This window comes from Pseudophryne corroboree, chromosome 3, assembly GCF_028390025.1.
Source record: "Pseudophryne corroboree isolate aPseCor3 chromosome 3, aPseCor3.hap2, whole genome shotgun sequence".
In the NCBI taxonomy this organism is placed as follows: Eukaryota; Metazoa; Chordata; class Amphibia; order Anura; family Myobatrachidae; genus Pseudophryne; species Pseudophryne corroboree.
In genome coordinates, this window is record NC_086446.1 from 533,473,529 (window position 1) to 533,493,845 (window position 20,317).

A 20,317-nucleotide genomic window follows, 5' to 3' on the forward strand; every position below is an offset into this window, starting at 1 on the left:
AGGTCCACACCCCAAAATAGGCCCACTGCATCTGCAGCAGCATACCCTCCAACAATTTACACATAAAAATCGGTACAAATTCGAAAAGGACACGCCCCTCTTCCTATACTTTCAATGGAAGTTTGGAGAGGCAAAAATCGGTACAGACCATAAAAAAAAGGTAATGTACCTGCCAAAAAGGTACAGCTGGAGGGTATGCCACTGCATCTGCAGCAAGTCTCTGCGCTGTAGATAGGGGGACAAAAACAACCTTTTACTGCAGCGTCCCATGTCATGCTGCCAGTCCGCCTGCCCACTCTGGCATCAACAATCCCCACTCTCTAGCCGCAGCACAAGTGAAACAAAAGCTGCTTCGGCCACCGGCATAGATGTGTATGAAAGCAGCGCGGCGGAAGGCTTTCATAGCTTTCCCTGCACAGCATACTCTAAGCCCTGGGGCCTCCTATGCGTGTGATGTCACAGAAGTGCCTCCCCGCCACAGCCGCGCCCAGATCCCCCGAATCCGCAAACACAGCACCTGGGCTGCCAGCCCAGAGATGGCTAATGTAACAGATAGAGTGGGTGATATCGCGGAGGGTAATGGCTGGACGCTGAATCAATGTAAAAGGTGACAGTGCTGTGCAGCGCAGTGGGTGTGCAGTGTCACTGACACTGCACAGCATTCTCACCTTTTACATTGATTCAGCGAGTCAGTCAGTTCTGCCAGACAGCAGGGCCAAATTTAAGGGTCAGGTCGCCCCTAGGCACAATATTATTGACGCCCCCCCATTTTAATATTTCCAATATTGGATTATTAGTCGTAACTTGCCAATTGCCAGTACACTGTAACAGTAAAATGAGCTAAAACTTTTTTATTTTTAAAGGTTTTTTTTTAACCATGCCAAAAGAGAAAGGTACATTAAAAATTAGCACAAGAGAGTATTCAAAAATGAAATAACAGTACAATAGTCACAATGCGTAAACCATTTGAATTTAACATAGGCATGGCGCAGAGAAACAAAGGTTGCTCAGGGCATGGAGTCATAACTTATGACTCATCACTGCATGAATGTAAAGAACCATTATAACTAATAAGATACAGCCCAGTCCTCTGCTGCCTAAATAATGTCCCCACTCCCCTGCCATGAGGATGAGGGCCTTGTCGCTCGCTCCTCCTCCAGACCAGTCCGTCCTCTGCTGCAGTGCAGAGTATTGTGGCCAATCCCGGGATCGGCGGGATCCCGGGATTTAGGGCCAAAAAACGGCCAGGAAGCTCCAATCCCGGGGATTGAGTGATCAACGTTGAGTGTCCACAGGATGCTCAGATGCTGCCCGGCTTCCTTCTTCCGGCTCCCCAGCGCAGCGCGAGAGGTCATGCTGCGCCGCCACACGCCTCTAGAAGCCGTCAGTAGAGAGCGGAGGATGTTCACCACCCTCCTGCCCCCGGTATATGGTGAGTTATCTGTGTGGGTCGGGCGGGGCGGGGCGAGGGGTCGGAGACATAGCTAAAAGCCAATCCCAGGTATCCCGGTATTGCCCATTTTTCAATCCCGAAACCTGGGGTTGAAAAAAATGGTCCGGGATTGGCTTCCCTAGTGCTGAGCTGCTGCCTGTAATAATGTGTCTCACTCTCCCCTGAGGCTGCTGTGACAGACTGTGTCTGTGAGTGTGACACAGCCTGTGAGCAATGCTGCTGGCAGACCACACACACTCATGTCTCTACATGTACCACACATTTAGAAGTTATTATTTATACAGAAAACATAGCACATTTGTAATAATTGCACTCATTTATGGACCACTAACCTGAACCTTTTTAGGTATAAATTAGAAAATGAACATACTGTAGATCATCACTCTGCTGCTGGCTGCTGACTGTTCATTATTTATGTCCCTGAAGCTGTGAGCGGCACCGCCAGCGCGAGCTGCTCTCTCCTCCTCTGCTCTGCTGTTAATGTCCCCCCCACCCCCCCAAGGCTGTGAGCGGCGCGGGGCGGGCACTCGCTGCTCTCTCCTCCTCTCCTCTGGTGATGTCATTCATTGATCGACAATTTGATTTCCACTGACTCACTGATTGGACACCTAATGTCCCCCTGAGGCCGAGCGTCTCTCCTCCTCTCAGAGCCTAGTACTCTGCGCTCTGCTGTGTTAATGTGATTCCTGTCCCCATGAGGCTGAGCGTGTGAGCCGCAGCGGCGGTGCGGGCGCTCGCTGCTCTCAAATTGACGAGAGGAAGAGAGAGTAGCGAGCGCCCACGCCGCCGCTGCAGCTCACAGGCTCATCCTCATGGGGACAGGAATCACATTAACACAGCAGAGGAGCGAGCAGAGCAGCGAGGGCGCCGGATCAATCACTGTCCACAGTCTGACACTGGTAACAGGGCTGCTCGGCTGCGCTGCTGTGTTACTAACCAGGCCTGCGCTGCCAGCCCAGGCAGAACTCGGAGCAGCCAGCAGCAGCCTGGTGGGGACACATCAGCTAGACAGGTGGGGGGGGGGACTTGGGGGATTTGCATGCCGCCCGCTACAGGTGCCACCCCTAGGCATGTGCCTCACGTGCCTAGTGGGAAATCCGGCTCTGCCAGACAGTCACTATTAGTAGCGCCGGTGTCCCAACGCGCTGCATTACAGGGAAGTAGACGCACTAAATAAACTACAGCTCCCAGCAGCCCTTAGCGCCAAAGCATTATTGAGTGCTAACAATAGTGACTGGCTGCTCGGCGCTAACAATAGTGACTGGCTGCTTGGCTGCTGTACGAGTCTCCGGGAGAGCCACTGCCAAAGGGAGAACAGCAGCTTAGCTGCTTTCAGGAGGAGAAGCAGGAGAAGCATTACCCGCCCCTCCCCCACTCACAGTACCTCCGGGCTCCATCCGCGGCACCCCCACACACCCCCTCCACCACCCGCGGTGGCTCCGGACCCCCTCCCCCACCCGTGGCAACCCCACATCTGCCCCTCCTCCACCCGCGGCACCCCCGCAGCTGCTCCTCCCCCACCCACGGTGGCTCCAGACCCACACCCACGCACCCACCCACAGCACCACCGCACCAGCCCCACCCCCACCCTTCCCCCCTCTCGCGGCACCCCGGACCCCCTCCCCCATCCGCCACTCCTCCAACCACAACACCTACTAGGTGATTCATCAGGCCCTGCATGCGCTGTTCACGCTGTTGCAAGGGGCTACGACCCCTTAACCATCGCACGCCCTTTGTCCGTGCAATATTTAACCACTCACAGAATTATGATGGGAGGTAATACTCCATATAATACAAATATTGCACGCCACAAGGGCGTGCAAGGGTTAAGGGGGCGTAGCCCCTAACGACGGTGTGAAGAGCGCCAGTACGGCGCGATTAATCAGCTAGTAATAAAATAATTGCTTTCACAAGTCAAATGAAAGAGCTAAGAGTAAGACCCTTTTTGAAAGGGTAATACTGTTTTCAGCTAGTCTCTTGAAAGCAAAAAGTCAGGGTAATCTATATGGTAATCACTTTGTGTGTTGTTCAGATGGTATATGAATACAATCAATAATAACCTCCCAGATACGGATGAAAGAGCAGGGGTAGAGGCGCTGGGATTGAAGGATGCATGACTGGCATAGATTACAGTGATGAGTGCCAAGTACATACAAGCCAAGTGAATAAAGAGTGCCCACTGAACAGGCAAACTGGTGCTGAATGGGCTGTCCCAGCTCTATCAAAGAATGGGCTGCATGCCCTGAGTACTGACCGCTCTAACACGGAGTCTATTAATGTGCACACACTGAGAAGAATGAAGACTGAAAGACATATTGGCACTGCTTTTGTTAGAAGACAGACACAACAGGTTAATGCAACAAAGCTGGTTGCTGAGGTTTAACACCAGCAACTATCAGTATAAATACACAGGCAGGAATACAGTATACAGTATACTGAGGGGCACATTCAGCTGCAGGCAGGATTTTGAAATACTCTGCAGCTTTTTTCTTGCAGCTTCATAGCAAGTCCAATTTTTCCTAAAGTCGTTATTTTAAGGAAAAATTGTTGGGACTTGCTTCTCAATTCCTTGGACCCTTCTCCACCATATCACTAATTAAGCAACTCAAAATTTTCAGTTAGCTTAATTAGTCATTATTGTGCATAAATACCCCCGGCTCTCCGCACTGCCACCAGCCCACGTTCCCTGCTGATACTTACCTGTAGCCTAGTGTCTGAGATGGGGAGAGGCTGAAGCCAGCTTCTCTTCTCTACAGCATCAGCCTCACCCAGATGGGTAGGGGCAGCAATGTGCCCACAGAGAGAGCCTCTACTTGTGCAGTGGCAGCGTGGTGACCACTGACTCTTAGGGCTGGGAGGAGAGTGGGCTCTGTACATGGGTTGGTGTCAGGATGTCTGTGTGCTACTTGATATGTGCTCTGCATCACTAATGCAGGGCACACGTCACCCGCACCCGCTGACCCGCACAGGAGATATCCTGGTACCAGCCAGCAGCCTGATATTACACTACGGGGTGGGGGTGGGGGGTTTCTGCTACTATACTTCTGACCAGGGGCATTTTAACAGAGGAGGGGACCCCTGTGCAGACTCCGGTTGGACCCCCTCTTCTCCTCGGAGCAGCAGTCTCCGGCATTGCACCGGAGTCTACTGCACATGCGCAGGTCTCTGTAGACATGGCGCCTGCCATGTTCTGGAGACCAATTTCGCTATGGCGCATGCGCGGCAGCCATTTTGGAAGAGATTTTTGTCACATCGGCAGTGCCCGATGCGGAACACTGGAAGGTAAGTATTAAAATATGGGTGCAATGTGTGCGGTGTGGGACCCCTGGACCCAGGAACCCATATGCATTGCACACATTGCACCCATTAAAGCAATGCCAATGTTTCTGACACTTTTGACTGCTACCTCCTAATTAGGTCCGTGGGCAGTAAAAATTCCCGAAAACCATAAAAATAAAATAAAAAAAAAGATTGGATACCGTGGATATCGGGAACGTGCATACCCACGGTAATGAATAAATGGGTGAGAGGTCCAAAGTAATTTTTACCGTAAAAATCATGCAGCCAATTGTATATATTCCATAAAGTATGAAAGAAACAATTTGCACAATACTTATAGAGTTGATGCAGAGACTAAAAGTATGACAATGTGTACTAGGCTCATGGTGCAAAGATTCAGTATAGTACCGCACTTTTCCACACATGGGCCTGGAGCTAAAAGTGACCAAGGGCCTATTGCTTAAAGCAAAGGAGCTATGACCAGTGCTGTGTGGGTGTGTACACCCTTCTATACTATCAGCCCAAATGACTGCCTAAGTATGCAGAAGATTAAACATTGCATCATTAAGTGAGACAAATAGAAATAAAATACATTTTGGCTTTTCATTTTTATAACTTTTTCACACTTTACCATCCACGTGGACTACAACTGGGAACGATAACTTGTGCAGAGCGCAGCAGTTGCGGAGTGAGGCACCTTATTCGCTCACCATGTGAGGGAACATGGTACACTAAAACCTAAAAAAACAACAACAACTCATGTCGACAAATTAGGGTCGACCTAATAAAGCCCATCATGTTGATGGGCTTATTTTTACATGGAGGCCTGCAGGTGTATTCCCATCTGCTTCTGCTTTATCTGACGGCTACATATGTTGCCAGCACAAGCCTTATGTAGACATATAATCCATTGCCATTAAAAGCACAGCAATGTCTTCTCTGAGATGATGGATAATTTTATTTATATATTTATTAATTTATTATACTAATTATTCATATAGAGCATACATATTCCACAATTCTTTACAGAGAACAGTTGGCCATTCTCATCAATCCCTACTCCCACTTGACTTTATAATCTATGGGGTCAATTTACTAATCCTTGGACAGAGATAAAGTACTGTACCAACCAACCAGCTCCTGTCATTTTTCAATCCCAGCCTAAAGCCCCGTACACACGGGAAGATGTGTGCTGAGCGATCTAGCACAGACCGCTCAGCACACATCTCTCCCCTGCTCAGCACACAGTGCGGTGTGCTGTCCGAGGGGGATGACGACGACGACGCTCACTTCAGCGGTGAAGTGAGCGATCTACTAAATTGTGCCTGCATGCATACGTATTTATAAACTGTTAAAAATTCCACTCTCTGAATCAACATAGACTGGCCATAAGGTATATTTCTGTGTCGTTGCAATGTGTCTTATTTGTAAATGCTGCAGAACTGTGTGTTACTTATGGGGTGTATTTACTAAGCTTTGGATGGAGATAAAGTACCAGCCAATCGGCTCCTAACTTTCATTTTACAAACCCAAGAAATAGTGGAAATGGAAAGGTAGTTTAAAAATATGCGCAAATTAGTTTTACAGGTGCAGCTAAAAATTGTATCTCAAAGTGTACATCCCTTTACACTTAAAATATAAGAATTGAGGAATAGATAGAGATATAGCCTTAAAGCGCTCCTATAGAACCCACGTTTATAAACACACACCAAGTGGGTCAAAAGGAAATATATAATCACATACACCGATGTTTCAAAAGATGAATGCAAGTCCAGCGTTTGATTAGACGTAGATGGTTCTAGTTCTCATAGAAATATAAGAAAAAAGAAAGTGCAATAGTGCAATTAACCTTTAAAAGGTGCTTGAATTTATTTTAATATTGCACTTACACCCAGCAGACGAAATCAGTAGCCTTTAGGAAAAACCCTCATTGGCAATGCAGCAGCAGCGGACTGGATGATGATAATCCTTTTAATGTCCAGCGCCGATATCATATACGATTAAGCCTCATAAAAGATAAGCAGCACGAAGAAAGTGCAATAGTGCAATTATCCTTTTTTTAAAAGCAAAGATTTATTTTTAAAACATTACACTTACATCAAATTGATGAAAAAAGGCATATACACAAGTCCCCAGTATGGAGCATAGCCACAGGAGGCGAGGTCTGGAAACGGTCAGATGGTCCACCCACGGGAAATGGCTCCGGAAACCAGTACCCCAAACAGATCCTCAGCGTCCAGTGTAGATGGTGAAGCTCCAACAGGGTTACAAATACAGCGAGAGAGTGTACGCTTAACGCGTTTCGAACTTGAAATTGGAACTCAACCAGAAATGGAACAGTCCAAAACAGGTTTTAGAGCCCCTTCAACTTTCTACCCCATCCATTGTAAGGGTAGTTGTATTGACACATTTAATAAAGTTGTTTCAAAAGAAATAGAGGAAATAATTAAGACCAAGAAGAGTACAAAACTTAATTTAAGTAAAAAGGAATTTGCTGCACTGAAATCTTTAAAGGAGGATAACTCTATGATTATCAAACCGGCCGATAAGGGCGGGGGGGGGGGGGGGGGGGTAGTCCTTATGGACAAAGAGACTTATATGGGAGAAATCACCAAACAGTTAAGTGATACTAAGACCTATAAAAAATTAAAGGGCGATCCTACACTGAGGATCATGAGAGAATTGAAGGAAGTAACCACGAAGGCTCTTAAGCAGAAGGTGATAACACAAGCTGAGTTTGATTTCCTCAATATAAAAGATCCCTCTGTGCCCTCAATATATGTCCTCCCAAAAGTCCATAAGGACCCCCTCAACCCTCCGGGACGCCCTATCGTCTCTGGATGTAATAGTGTCACAAGCAATTTATCAGCTTTAGTTGATCACTATTTACAACCGTTAGTGCAGAATACAAAGGCTTACTTAAAAGACACTAGTGATGTAATACGTAAACTTGCTAATTATGATTGGTGTGAAGGTGATTACTTATGTAGTGCGGACGTAAGTACACTGTACACAATCATTGAGAAAGAAAAAGGTTTGGCAGCTGTGTCATATTTTTTAAATTTAAGCACTTTAGAGGAAGACCTAAAAAACTTCATCTTGGAAAGCATCTCTTTCATTTTAGTGAATAACTATTTTATATTTGATGGGATGTTTTATGTACAGTTAACTGGCACTGCTATGGGCACCAGGTTCGCCCCCAGTTATGCAAATTTATTTATGGCCCATTGGGAAGAATTAACAATATATAATGGTGCCAATCTGGGGGTGGACCTGGTGCTCTGGCAGCGCTTTATTGATGACGTACTCTTTATATGGAGAGGCGACCATTGTGGACTGACAAACTTTTGCACTTTATTAAATTCCAACACTATGTCAATTAGACTAACGTTTAACACTAGTACTGTAGAAATTTCTTTTTTAGATCTCAATTTATATGTAGATAAGGGACACTTAAAGACAAAAACTTTCCGGAAAGCCACTGACTCGAATAGCTTTATTGACATTACGAGTCAGCATCACAGAAATTGGTTGGAATCTATCCCTTTTAGTCAATATATTCGGATTAAAAGGAATTGCACTGATAGTGAAATGTGCAATGAGCAATATAATGCTTTATCCGAGAGGTTTATTGCAAAGGGGTACTCTGAGGACTCACTAAGAAAAACAAGAGAAAAAGTGGAAACCATCAATCGGGTGGATCTTCTTAGAGAGAAAGAAGAACATGAGGCTACAAAGGATCAGAATTTCCAATGGGCTTTTGTTAGCCAATACAATTCAAAACATAAGGAGATTGAACGAATTTTTAAAAATAATTGGAAATTATTAAAACAGGACTCACTATTAGGAAGTGTACTTCCTGATAAACCACTCTTTATTTATAAAAGGGCACCATCCTTAAAAAGCCATTTGGTGAAGAGCCATGTTGAAAATAACCCTCGTCAAAGTATACGCACAAAGGGCTTTCACCGTTGTGGCGAATGCCTGATGTGCAGAACAGTTAAATGTAAGGAAAGGAAAACTACTAATTTGACTATAAAAGGGAAATCTGTGGAAATTAAGGAGTTTATCACTTGCCACTCCAAGAATATTATTTACATTTTGGAATGTGTTTGCGGCTCCTATTATGTGGGTAAAACCACTAGATGTTTAAAAATAAGAGCCGCTGAGCACATTTATAATATTCGTAAAGGGTTAATTACGCACACTGTTTCCTCACATTTTAAATTATGTCATGAATCAAATGAATGTAAAATAAAAAGTTTTTATGGCTTACAACAAATACAACCAAATTGGCGATCAAAAGATATAGACAAAAGATTATCTCAAGCCGAAATGAGATGGATACACCATTTAGATACACTTGCCCCTAACGGACTTAATGGTGATTTTGAGTTAAAATGCTTTTTACCTTAAACTTTTTTGCTTTGATTGTGTTCATTTTTTTGATTCATGACTGATTTTATTTTTATTTTTATCTTTTTAACCTTCTCTATGTATATGGAAATTTTTATTGCTGCTATTTGTATGTACTAATACTTTTTTCTATTTGAGGTGCTGCTATATAACTATAATTGTGTATTTAACTAATGGAGGGACACTTGCAATCGGGATGTGCAATAATCCGATTTGAAAGACACTCTATAAAATGGAACTACTATGATCACCGTGATCTGATTTCCTGTAAGCGCTGGAGTGTAATTCATAGATATATGGAACTTCCGGCCGCGGTGGAACGCACGGCCATCTTGTTTCCTGTCATACGCGGATCTGATTTCCTGAAAGAACTGGAACGCAAATCGCGGACATATGGAACTTCCGGCCACGGTGGAACGCACGGCCATCTTGTTTCCGGTCATGCGCGGCTGGGAACACACACCGATTAGCGGTGATCTAGAGCAGCTGTTCTGTGTATTAGTTAGGGTATTTAGGGAGATGAAGGGGAGAGCATCACACGCTTCTGAAGAAGAACTATTCAAGTTCGAAACGCGTTAAGCGTACACTCTCTCGCTGTATTTGTAACCCTGTTGGAGCTTCACCATCTACACTGGACGCTGAGGAACTGTTTGGGGTACTGGTTTCCGGAGCCATTTCCCGTGGGTGGACCATCTGACCTTTTCCAGACCTCGCCTCCTGTGGCTATGCTCCATACTGGGGACTTGTGTATATGCCTTTTTTCATCAATTTGATGTAAGTGTAATGTTTTAAAAATAAATCTTTGCTTTTAAAAAAAGGATAATTGCACTATTGCACTTTCTTCGTGCTGCTTATCTTTTATGAGGCTTAATCGTATATGATATCGGCGCTGGACATTAAAAGGATTATCATCATCCAGTCCGCTGCTGCTGCATTGCCAATGAGGGTTTATCCTAAAGGCTACTGATTTCGTCTGCTGGGTGTAAGTGCAATATTAAAATAAATTCAAGCACCTTTTAAAGGTTAATTGCACTATTGCACTTTCTTTTTTCTTATATTTCTATGAGAACTAGAACCATCTACGTCTAATCAAACGCTGGACTTGCATTCATCTTTTGAAACATCGGTGTATGTGATTATATATTTCCTTTTGACCCACTTGGTGTGTGTTTATAAACGTGGGTTCTATAGGAGAGCTTTAAGGCTATATCTCTATCTATTCCTCAATTTTACAAACCCAAACAGCTGATTGGCTGGTACTTTATCTCGGTTCACTATATCTCCATCCAAGGCTTATGGGGGGTACACACGTGGAGATGTGTGCTGAGCGATCTAGCACAGACCGCTCAGCACACATCTCTCCCCCTGCTCAGCACAGCGCGATGTGTGCCGAGCAAGGGAGGGGGGCGGGATGCTCACTTCACATAGCGGTGAGGTGAGCGATTTACTAGAATCTACAATCTAGTACCGGCAATGGCGACTTGCAGGGCCGTGCATCGCTATCGCTATGGGGCATACACATGGAGAGATCTGTGCTTAATATCTAAGCAATCTAGTCAGAAATGAAGCACAGATCTCTCCGTGTGTACCCCTGTTTAGACATGGCAGTTAGGAGCTGATTGGCTGCTGTTTTCTAACTATCCACTTTATCTCCATCCAAGGCTTATAGGGGGTACACACGTGGAGATGTGTGCTGAGCGATCTAGCACAGACCGCTCAGCACACATCTCTCCCCCTGCTCAGCACAGCGCGATGTGTGCCGAGCAAGGGAGGGGGGCGGGACGCTCAGTTCACACAGCGGTGAGGTGAGCGATTTACTAGAATCTACAATCTAGTACCGGCAATAGCGACTCACAGGGCAGCGCATCGCTATCGCTATGGGGCATACACATGGAGAGATCCGTGCTTAATTTCTAAGCAATCTAGTCAGAAATGAAGCACAGATCTCTCCATGTGTACCCCTGTTTAGACATGGGTGTTAGTAGCCGATTGGCTAATATTTTATACCTATCCACTTTATCTCCACCCAAGGCTTAAGGTGCATACACACTGGGCGTTTTTGCCCAGCATGTATGCACAGTGATGATCGCTGACATCGCTGGGCTGAAAATCACTCAGTGCATACACACTGATGGCTTTTCCCCCCTGCCCAGCAAATGTCAGCGGCCCGCGGGGGTGAACGGCTTTCCATAGCAGGACGCTATGGAAAGCCATTCACCCCGCTGTTCATCTACTAGTAATACAAGCAGATGAACGGCGGCTGCCGGCGATGAAGCGAGAGCGCGCATCAGCGCTCATCGCCGGAGCATACACACTGAGCTGAAAGCAGCTGAACACACCAAAAGTGATCTGCTTTCAGCTCAAAATCGCCCAGTGTGTATGGGCCTTAAGTCAAAAGAACCCTATATTTCCTACTACATGCACACACACACTTACACACTAGGGTTAATTTTTTAAGAGTCAATTAGTTTTGGATTGTGGAATCCTACCAGTATAGTTCAGGATTGTGGGAGGAAATGGGAGATTCCTACCAGTATAGTTCTGGATTGTGGGCCTAATTCACTAAGAATTGCAATTGCAAAGCTGTTCATCTGTTCACAACGATGTTCATCTGCGGTGGCAGGCTGAGTAAGCTTCAGGTTTCTCAGCATTGCTGTCGCAGTGCGGCTCCCAAGGCCAAGGGAACTGCGTCTCGCGACACAGTCCTTGGCCTCGCCACTCCCAGAAAACAGGGGTGTTTCACGAACGCCGACTGCCTATCCCTTCGAACTCCTCTGCCTGTCAATCAGGCAGAGGCATCTGCATACCTGCGCTGCGATCACAGGACCCATTCTGCACATGCGTAGGACCTTACTGTCCAGGGAAATGCAGTAAGGATCGCATTAGCGATCCTTACTGAATCACTCCCTGTGTGGAGGAAAATGGAGAATCCTGAGGAAACTCACACAAGAACTGGGAGAATATATAGGGGGATATTCAATTGTTTGAAAAGTCGGTTGGGTGTCTGTTTTTTCCTGTCTATTAGATAGGAAAAAACAAACACCCAACAGACTTTTCAAACAATTGAATATCCCCCATAGAGTCCACACAGGCCATGGTGGGATTCAAACCCAAGACAAAAACATATAAAAATGAAACAACGTTCTGGGAACAAAGCAAGAGGATGGAAGTTTTGTATGAAGCAGATAAGCAAGTTTATCATCAAGTTTCACAGTCATTCCCATCATGTAAAGGTAACCCTAAAAGTGTAGATTAGAAATACTGTAAATAAGTTATCATAGAAGACCCTAAGACTAAACGGTAGATCAATAGGCTAGCAACTAGTGATGTCACTGAGCCATGTGATATCATCAACTCCTAATGAATAGATTTACAATCTCAAGACTGTGGGGGTAATTCAGATCTGATCGTAGGACGATCATTTACTCTGACATGCGGGGGGACACCCAGCACAGGGCTAGTCCGCCCCGCATGTCAGGCCCTACCCCTTCCCCCCACCCCCCTCCACGCAGGTGCAAAAGCATCGCCACCGCGGCCCGCCTACCCCCCCCCCCCCCCCCCCCTCCACAAAGGTCCGGACACTCCTCCATTGTCCGGACCATGCCCCGTTCTAACGCCATTGGCACACCCCCTCCCGCACCGCGACCACCTCCGCCTGTCAATCAGGCAGAGACAATCGCAGCTTAGAGATGCTTTTAGCATCTCACTGGGCTCCCGGGGTGCGTATGTGCAGTGCATGCACTCTACACAAAAGGATTCAGACTGCAATCGCTGCCGCTGGGTGTCCAAAATGTTTGCCTCCACTATGAATAGGTGACAAGTATGCAGAAGAAATATTGAGAGGGTAGCTTGGTAATTTATCACTTTATTATCTACCGGTATGCAATATAATGACATGAATACTATACATATGCATGCTGTATGTACACTTGTGATGCAATATCTATGAGAAAGGTATTGTAACTTAACAAAACAGGTCAGCTGGTGAGAATAAGATTGAAAAATAATTTCCACTCATTGGGGACAATCCAATGTGATGGCATACTTCCCAACATAGTGCCAGGGCCAGTTGGCACAGGGGAAAATGCCATATCATCAGTGAGGCATTCCTAGCACTAGAAAACGCTCCATGATGTTAAGGGGGGCATGCATAGCCCTGAAAAGCACTAGACTATCCATTCTCTCCTCTCCTGTTCCTTCACAATTAACTTTTGAGTGCTGATAGCACCACAGGCAGCATGAATGGTTTATACCTCACAATTCCCAGGCAGATTGGAACAATGCAGTCCCGCAGCTTACAGCAGCACAGCGCCCTCAAGGAGAGACTGTCCTGACAAAATTAGGATGTTTGGGAGGTATGCGATATCCGTGATAAGCGGATTCAGAAAGGCACATCATGGCCACCAACATTGCATTAGAACTTACTCTAATAGGCAAATATATGCACAGCAGAACATTGCGTGAAATTTGGAAGCATGTTACGCAGAATTAGTTGTTTGTAGCTTTTGAAGTCTTTACTGCGTATGAGACGTCTCTGTGTATGTAATCTCACCCCAGATTCATCACAAAAAATAGCATCACAGAGAGTCTCATTTGAAAACTATAGTAGTGGCAGTAGTGGGAGATTAATAAGCTCATCTTTGCTGCTAGCCGGGGCAAATGCAACTGGCTTGCTGTGACTAGTGTGCCAGGGGGTGCCCTTGCACATGCACCCACAATCCATAGGATTGCATGGGTGCGTACTTTCCCACGAATGGGTCACAGCCTGCTGAGGCTAATCGCAATTGCAGTTAGTACGCACGTGTGGCCTTTTGGCGGGCTGGATGAGGGGAGGCAAATCTGTAGCTAGTGTGAAGTATAAAAATGGAGATTTCTCTGACGTCCTAGTGGATGCTGGGGACTCCGTCAGGACCATGGGGATTAGCGGCTCCGCAGGAGACAGGGCACAAAAATAAAGCTTTAGGATCAGGTGGTGTGCACTGGCTCCTCCCCCTATGACCCTCCTCCAAGCCTCAGTTAGATTTTTGTGCCCGTCCGAGCAGGGTGCAATCTAGGTGGCTCTCCTAAAGAGCTGCTTAGAAAAAGTTTTTAGGTTTTTTATTTTACAGTGAGTCCTGCTGGCAACAGGCTCACTGCATCGAGGGACTTAGGGGAGAGAAGTGAACTCACCTGCGTGCAGGATGGATTGGCTTCTTAGGCTACTGGACACCATTAGCTCCAGAGGGATCGAACACAGGCCCAGCCATGGAGTCCGGTCCCGGAGCCGCGCCGCCGACCCCCTTGCAGATGCCGAAAAGTGAAGAGGTCCAGAAACCGGCGGCAGAAGACTTTTCAGTCTTCATGAGGTAGCGCACAGCACTGCAGCTGTGCGCCATTGTTGTCACACACTTCACACCAGCGGTCACGGAGGGTGCAGGGCGCTGCGGGGGGCGCCCTGGGCAGCAATGAGAATACCTTGTTCTGGCTAAAAAAATACATCACATATAGCCCCTGGGGCTATATGGATGTATTTCACCCCTGCCAGGTCTCACAAACACCGGAGAAGAGCCCGCCGAAATAGGGGGCGGGGCCTATCTCCTCAGCACACAGCGCCATTTTCCTGCTCAGCTCCGCTGCGAGGAAGGCTCCCAGGACTCTCCCCTGCACTGCACTACAGAAACAGGGTAAAACAGAGAGGGGGGGGGGGCACTTTTTTGGCGTTTTTTGATATATTAAGCTGCTATAAGGGAGACAACACTTCTATAGGGTTGTTCCTATATATTTATAGCGCTTGGGTGTGTGCTGGCAAACTCTCCCTCTGTCTCCCCAAAGGGCTAGTGGGGTCCTGTCTTCGATAAGAGCATTCCCTGTGTGTCTGCTGTGTGTCGGTACGTGTGTGTCGACATGTATGAGGACGATGTTGGTGTGGAGGCGGAGCAATTGCCGGTAATGGTGATGTCACCCCCTAGGGAGTCGACACCGGAATGGATGGCTTTGTTTATGGAATTACGTGATAATGTCAGCACATTACAAAAATCAGTTGAGGACATGAGACAGCCGGCAAACCAGTTAGTACCTGTACAGGCATCTCAGACACCGTCAGGGGCTGTAAAACGCCCTTTACCTCAGTCGGTCGACACAGACCCAGACACGGACACCGAATCTAGTGTCGACGGTGAAGAAACAAACGTATTTTCCAGTAGGGCCACACGTTATATGATCACGGCAATGAAGGAGGCTTTGCATATCTCTGATACTGCATGTACCACAAAAAGGGGTATTATGTGGGGTCTAAAAAAACTACCTGTAGTTTTTCCTGAATCAGACGAATTGAATGAAGTGTGTGATGAAGCGTGGGTTAACCCCGATAGAAAACTGCTAATTTTAAGAAGTTATTGGCATTATATCCTTTCCCGCCAGAGGTTAGGGCGCGCTGGGAAACACCCCCTAGGGTGGATAAGGCGCTCACACGCTTATCAAAACAAGTGGCGTTACCGTCTCCTGAAACGGCCGCCCTCAAGGATCCAGCGGATAGGAGGCTGGAAACTACCCTGAAAAGTATATACACTCATACTGGTGTTATACTGCGACCAGCCATCGCCTCTGCATGGATGTGCAGTGCTGGGGTGGTTTGGTCGGATTCCCTGACTGAAAATATTGATACCCTAGATAGGGACAGTATTTTATTGACTTTAGAGCAATTAAAGGATGCTTTTCTTTATATGCGAGATGCTCAGAGGGATATTTGCACTCTGGCATCGAGAGTAAGTGCAATGTCCATATCTGCCAGAAGAAGTTTATGGACGCGACAATGGTCAGGTGATGCGGATTCCAAACGGCATATGGAAGTATTGCCGTATAAGGGGGAGGAATTATTTGGGGTCGGTCTATCGGATTTGGTGGCCACGGCAACAGCCGGGAAATCCACCTTTTTACCTCAGGTCCCCTCCCAACAGAAAAAGACACCGTCTTTTCAGCCGCAGTCCTTTCGTTCCTATAAGCAGGTGGACCCCTGGATCCTGCAGATAGTATCTCAGGGTTACAGGTTGGAATTCGAGAAGTCTCCTCCTCGCCGGTTCCTAAAGTCTGCTCTGCAAACGTCTCCCTCAGACAGGGCGACGGTATTGGAAGCCATTCACAAGCTGTATTCTCAGCAGGTGATAGTCAAGGTACCCCTCCTACAACAGGGAAAGGGGTATTATTCCACACTATTTGTGGTACCGAAGCCGGACGGCTCGGTAAGACCTATTCTAAATCTGAAATCTTTGAACCTGTACATACAAAAATTCAAGTTCAAGATGGAGTCACTCAGAGCAGTGATAGCGAATCTGGAAGAAGGGGACTTTATGGTGTCCCTGGACATCAAGGATGCTTACCTGCATGTCCCAATTTGCCCTTCACATCAAGGGTACCTCAGGTTCGTGGTGCAAAACTGTCATTATCAGTTTCAGACGCTGCCGTTTGGATGGTCCACGGCACCTCGGGTCTTTACCAAGGTAATGGCCGAAATGATGTTTCTTCTGCGAAGAAAAGGCGTATTAATTATCCCTTACTTGGACGATCTCCTGATAAGGGCAAGGTCCAGGGAACAGCTGGGGGACGTAGTAGCACTAACCCAAGTAGTGCTGCAACAGCACGGGTGGATTCTGAATTTTCCAAAATCTCAATTGACCCCGACGACACGTCTGCTGTTCCTGGGAATGATTCTGGACACGGTTCAGAAAAAGGTGTTTCTTCCGGAGGAGAAAGCCAGGGAGTTATCCGAACTTGTCAGGAACCTCCTAAAACCAGGGAAAGTGTCTGTGCATCAATGCACAAGAGTCCTGGGAAAGATGGTGGCTTCTTACGAAGCGATTCCATTCGGCAGATTCCACGCACGAACTTTTCAGTGGGATCTGCTGGACAAATGGTCCGGATCGCATCTGCAGATGCATCAGCGGATAACCTTATCGCCACGGACAAGGGTGTCTCTTCTGTGGTGGTTGCAGAGTGCTCATCTGTTAGAGGGCCGCATATTCGGCATACAGGACTGGGTCCTGGTGACCACGGATGCCAGTCTGAGAGGCTGGGGAGCGGTCACACAGGGAAGAAACTTCCAGGGAGTATGGTCAAGCCTGGAGATGTCTCTTCACATAAATATACTGGAGCTAAGAGCGATTTACAATGCTCTAAGCCTGGCAAAACCCCTGCTTCAGGGTCAGCCGGTGTTGATCCAGTCGGACAACATCACGGCAGTCGCCCACGTAAACAGACAGGGCGGCACAAGAAGCAGGAGAGCAATGGCAGAAGCTGCAAGGATTCTTCGCTGGGCGGAAGATCATGTGATAGCACTGTCAGCAGTGTTCATTCCGGGAGTGGACAACTGGGAAGCAGACTTCCTCAGCAGACACGATCTACACCCGGGAGAGTGGGGACTTCATCCAGAAGTCTTCCACATGATTGTGAACCGTTGGGAAAAACCAAAGGTGGATATGATGGCGTCTCGCCTCAACAAAAAACTGGACAGGTATTGCGCCAGGTCAAGAGACCCTCAGGCAATAGCTGTGGACGCTCTGGTAACACCGTGGGTGTTCCAGTCAGTGTATGTGTTTCCTCCTCTGCCTCTCATACCAAAAGTACTGAGAATTATACGGCAAAGGGGAGTAAGAACGATACTCGTGGCACCGGATTGGCCAAGAAGAACTTGGTACCCGGAACTTCAGGAGATGCTCACGGAAGATCCGTGGCCTCTACCTCTAAGACAGGACCTGCTTCAGCAGGGACCGTGTCTATTCCAAGACTTACCGCGGCTGCGTTTGACGGCATGGCGGTTGAACGCCGAATTCTAAGGGAAAAAGGCATTCCGGAAGAGGTCATTCCTACACTGGTAAAAGCCAGGAAGGAGGTGACTGCACAACATTATCACCGCATTTGGAGAAAATATGTTGCGTGGTGTGAGGCCAGGAAGGCCCCCACGGAGGAATTTCAATTGGGTCGATTCCTACATTTCCTGCAAACAGGATTGTCTATGGGCCTCAAATTGGGGTCCATTAAGGTTCAAATTTCGGCCCTGTCGATTTTCTTCCAGAAAGAATTGGCTTCAGTTCCTGAAGTCCAGACTTTTGTAAAAGGAGTACTACATATACAGCCCCCGGTTGTGCCCCCAGTGGCTCCGTGGGACCTTAATGTAGTTTTGGATTTTCTCAAATCCCATTGGTTTGAGCCACTCAAATCGGTGGATTTGAAATATCTTACATGGAAAGTAACCATGCTACTGGCCCTGGCTTCAGCCAGGAGAGTGTCAGAATTGGCGGCTTTATCGTATAAAAGCCCATATCTGATTTTCCATTCGGACAGGGCAGAACTGCGGACGCGTCCTCAGTTTCTGCCTAAGGTGGTGTCAGCGTTTCACCTGAACCAGCCTATTGTGGTGCCTGCGGCTACTAGCGATTTGGAGGATTCCAAGTTGCTGGACGTTGTCAGGGCATTGAAAATATATATTTCAAGGACGGCTGGAGTCAGAAAATCTGACTCGCTGTTTATACTGTATGCACCCAACAAGCTGGGTGCTCCTGCTTCTAAGCAGACGATTGCTCGTTGGATTTGTAGCACAATTCAACTTGCACATTCTGTGGCAGGCCTGCCACAGCCTAAATCTGTCAAGGCCCATTCCACAAGGAAGGTGGGCTCATCCTGGGCGGCTGCCCGAGGGGTCTCGGCATTACAACTCTGCCAAGCAGCTACGTGGTCGGGGGAGAACACGTTTGTAAAATTCTACAAATTTGATACCCTGGCTAAAGAGGACCTGGAGTTCTCTCATTCGGTGCTGCAGAGTCATCCGCACTCTCCCGCCCGTTTGGGAGCTTTGGTATAATCCCCATGGTCCTGACGGAGTCCCCAGCATCCACTAGGACGTCAGAGAAAATAAGATTTTACTTACCGATAAATCTATTTCTCGTAGTCCGTAGTGGATGCTGGGACTCCGTAAGAACCATGGGGATATAGCGGCTCCGCAGGAGACAGGGCACAAAATAAAAGCTTAAGGATCAGGTGGTGTGCACTGGCTCCTCCCCCTATGACCCTCCTCCAAGCCTCAGTTAGGATACTGTGCCCGGACGAGCGTACATAATAAGGAAGGATATTGAATCCCGGGTAAGACTCATACCAGCCACACCAATCACACCGTACAACTTGTGATCTGAACCCAGTTAACAGTATGATAAACGCAAAGGAGCCTCTGAAAAGATGGCTCACAACAATAATAACCCGAATTTTTGTAACAATAACTATATACAAGTATTGCAGACAATCCGCACTAGGGATGGGCGCCCAGCATCCACTACGGACTACGAGAAATAGATTTATCGGTAAGTAAAATCTTATTTTCTATGACGTCCTAGTGGATGCTGGGACTCCGTAAGGACCATGGGGATTATACCAAAGCTCCCAAACGGGCGGGAGAGTGCGGATGACTCTGCAGCACCGAATGAGAGAACTCCAGGTCCTCCTCAGCCAGGGTATCAAATTTGTAGAATTTAGCAAACGTGTTTGCCCCTGACCAAGTAGCTGCTCGGCAAAGTTGTAAAGCCGAGACCCCTCGGGCAGCCGCCCAAGATGAGCCCACCTTCCTTGTGGAATGGGCTTTTACTGATTTTGGCTGTGGCAATCCTGCCACAGAATGTGCAAGCTGAATTGTACTACAAATCCAACGAGCAATCGTCTGCTTAGAAGCAGGAGCACCCAGCTTGTTGGGTGCATACAGGATAAACAGCGAGTCAGATTTTCTGACTCCAGCCGTCCTGGAAACATATATTTTCAAGGCCCTGACAACGTCAAGCAACTTAGAGTCCTCTAAGTCCCTGGTAGCCGCAGGTACCACAATAGGTTGGTTCATGTGAAATGCAGAAACCACCTTAGGTAGAAATTGAGGACGAGTCCTCAATTCCGCCCTGTCAGAATGAAATATCAAGTAAGGGCTTTTATATGATAAAGCCGCCAATTCTGACACACGCCTGGCTGAAGCCAAGGCTAACAGCATCGACACCTTCCATGTGAGATATTTTAAGTCCACAGTGGAAAGTGGTTCAAACCAATGTGACTTTAGAAAACTCAACACCACATTGAGATCCCAAGGTGCCACTGGAGGCACAAAAGGAGGCTGTATGTGCAGCACCCCTTTTACAAATGTCTGAACTTCAGGTACTGAAGCCA

At 47.1% G+C, this 20,317-nt stretch overlaps 1 protein-coding gene and 1 long non-coding RNA gene across 8 annotated transcripts in view; one reads left to right on the forward strand and one right to left on the reverse strand.

The window, feature by feature from the left end:
* Positions 1-9,923, forward strand: part of LOC135056238 (uncharacterized) — a 45,792-nt gene extending 35,869 nt beyond the window's left edge. Inside the window, exon 5 of the long non-coding RNA XR_010243935.1 lies at positions 9,287-9,923. This is a non-coding gene — a long non-coding RNA (uncharacterized LOC135056238). The remainder of the gene's footprint in view (positions 1-9,286) is intronic.
* The window catches only part of SLC39A11 (solute carrier family 39 member 11), a 1,124,245-nt gene that overhangs the window by 208,388 nt on the left and 895,540 nt on the right, over positions 1-20,317 (reverse strand). The gene's annotated exons all lie outside the window — the stretch shown is intronic.